A 3,390-nucleotide genomic window follows, 5' to 3' on the forward strand; every position below is an offset into this window, starting at 1 on the left:
TAAGAGACATGGCAAGACTTGTTTCGAACTTCTACAGAAAAGGAAACTGGATCTTTCTTATCTAGAACCTTTTGGCGGTCCATGCACTATGATTGAGCCAGATGGAAAGTTTGGCGCGAAAGCTATCGAGGGTGTCTTCCTTGGATATGCTACTTCGAATTTTTGCGTATGGAATTTGGCTACCAAAAAGATTGAGCTATGGAATGAAGTAAGGGTTCAAAGGTATACAAGTTCTGTTATAGCTCCGGGTGATCCTTGGATGTTCGACTACGATGGGCTATTCGACTCCTTCAATCTGCCAACCTTTGACGAAGAATCTGCAGCTGCTAGAATGTTATTTGATAGTGACAACGCTGTTGGCTCGCCATTGGTAAGACATGTTATTGTTAACCCCCAAGGTTCTAATTCGGTTAACAACACAGATCAAAATAAGGTATTTAAAGATGCTACTGAGTACAATGAGTCATTGGAAGATGATGAATATCAAGATGCGACAGAAGGGACTTCAGCTCTAGTTGCTCATGTTCAGGGTGCTTCTGTTGAAACTCCTCATGTGCAGGATGTTGATACTGCTGAAGGGAATGCATCCACTTCTACGCATATTCCCGGTGTGGAGTTGGTTGTTGATCTTAATATTACCAATTTGGGTATTAATGCTCGTGTTCCTGAAAATCCTGAAATAAGGATTCACGATACCCATCCACAGCAGAATATCATAGGAGATGTCCAACGCGGGGTGCTGACGCGTAATCAACTGAGAAACAACCAGAATGCTGGTTTGTATTCAGCCATCAGAGAATCTGGTCTTCAAAATGATTGGTCCTTCGCGTGTTACGTTTCACAAGAAGAACCAAAATCTTGGAAAGAAGCCTTAAAGGATAATTCTTGGGTTGAAGCAATGCAAGAGGAACTACAACAGTTCCAGAAACTGGGTGTTTGGAGACTTGTTGAAAAACCCAACAACTATAAGAAAATTGGCACCCGTTGGGTTTATAAGTGCAAAAAGATTTATCGTGGAGTGGTCATTCGCAACAAGGCGAGATTGGTTGTTCAGGGCTTTCATCAAATCGAAGGCATTGATTACAATGAGGTTTATGCACCAGTTGCTCGTCTGGAGGCTATTCGGATCTTTCTAGCTTATGCTTCTTTTAAAGGATTCAAGGTCTACCAGATGGACGTCAAAAGCGCATTGTTGCATGGTATTGTTGAAGAAGAGGTGTATGTCGAACAACCTCCAGGTTTCGAAGATCCTATCCATCCCGATTGGGTTTGGTTGCTCAACAAAGCTCTCTACGGGTTACATCAAGCATCGAGAGCTTGGCACGCAACCTTATCTACTTATCTACTGGAGAACGGTTTTCACCGGGGTCTTATCGACTGTACTCTTTTCATCAAGGAACAGGATGGAGATCTTCTGTTGGTACAGGTTTATGTTGATGATATCATATTTGGTTCTACTAACGATGCTTTGTGCAGGCAATTTGAACGTGTTATGCAAGAGAAGTTCGAAATGAGCGCAATGGGAGAGATGAATTTCTTTTTGGGCCTACAAGTTCAACAAACTGAGTCTGGGATATTCATCCATCAGACTAAATATGTTGGTGACATCTTGAGCTGATTCCAGATGTCTGAAGCAACGCCCATTGGTACCCCATTTCTGACTAATCACGGGATTACTCCGGACTTGAAGGGTGAAAGTGTTAACTCTTCTTATTATCGCGCTATGATCGGATCTCTCATGTATCTCACAGCATCGAGGCCTGACATCATGTATCCAACGTGCCTGCTTGCAAGATATCAAGCTAACTCGAAGGCATCTCATCTGGGAGCTGTTAAAAGGATTTTCCGCTATCTGAAGGGTTGCCCGGACACCGGTCTCTGGTACCCTAAGGATGATAGCTTTGACTTGGTTGCTTTTAGTGATTCAGATTTCGGCGGATGCAAAATAGATGGCAAATCCACAACGGCTGGATGTCAATTCTTGGGAAGTCGCTTTGTCACGTGGCAGTGCAAGAAGCAGACTTGTGTCGCTACATCAACTTGTGAAGCTGAATACATTGCTGCCTCAAGTTGTTGCTCTCAACTTCTGTGGATTCAGCAACAAATGCACGACTACGGTTTTGAATTCCTATCTACCTCTATTTTTGTTGATAATTCTGCTACTTTATCTATCACTAGAAATTCTGTCCAACAATCCAAGACCAAGCACATCGAAATTAAGTATCACTTCATACGTGATTGTTTTGACAAAAGACTTATCGATGTTGTTAAAATCCACACTGATGAACAGCGTGCTGACCTCTTTACAAAAGCCTTTGAAAAATCTCGTTTTGACTATCTCTTGTTGGTTAATGGAATTAAGGTGAAACAAGAGTAAAACTTCTTTCGGCTGATCGTTTTTGTAAATATTTTCTTAAGCGTCAAAAATCCAAAAAGATTTTTTGTTTACTTATCTTTTCGCATTTTAGGGGGAGAAATTTTAGAAAATACAAAAACATGTGAAAATTTCAAAAATCCAAAAATATGTCGTTTACAAAAACTGGTCCGATATTGCAGATTTGTACGAACACTCTAGCCTTAGACAGAAGACCCAGGGTACAGGCACCCACCCCTTCCAGTTTGCACGTGTTCACATTATTTAGACCAAACTTTGACGAGATTTTAAAAACTTTGAAGGTTTAAAACCATATAATAAATCATCCTAGAACAGATGATTAGTTTTCAAAGCAGATTTGAAATTTGTGTTCTTATTGTGGTTGTCACCTAAGGATAAGTGAAGGTATTGTTTTAAAACTAAACACAAGATAACTTGTGTTAGGGTCCTAGGAAGGTTATAGTCTAGGTCAAAGCATTACTAATAACCTAATTCCCTATAATCATTGGCTCTGATACCAACTTTTCTATCACACCCCGACCACGTAAAACAACAAAATGTGGCGGAAACGTCGGGGAGTGTTGTAACGGAATCATTGTTTCCCAACCATGGATTTAAACAGTTTCGTTTTATTGAATTAAATGAGTTACAATGTCTTATCAACAAAGAAACATAACATAATTAACTAGTCTTGCATCTTTTAACTTCACTAAGGCCTCGTCCTACACCAATATCATCATCATATATCACCAACTATTGTACCTGAAACACATGTGAAAATACGTCAGCATAAAAATGCCGGCGAGTACATATGTTTTATGTGAGTGTCAGATTCATGGCTCGTTTTACATGTTGCAATACTTATTTAAAAACCTTATTTTGAAAAGTATAGCATTACGACATAATTAACCAACTCAAATCAAGTTGATTATAATTTATAAAATTTCGTAGCCATGATTCTTAACTCCAAAACATTTGTTTAATTAAACCCAGATTGTAAATCGTTTTTGAAATAA

Source organism: Helianthus annuus, chromosome 7 (genome assembly GCF_002127325.2).
Source record: "Helianthus annuus cultivar XRQ/B chromosome 7, HanXRQr2.0-SUNRISE, whole genome shotgun sequence".
Taxonomy (NCBI): domain Eukaryota; kingdom Viridiplantae; phylum Streptophyta; class Magnoliopsida; order Asterales; family Asteraceae; genus Helianthus; species Helianthus annuus.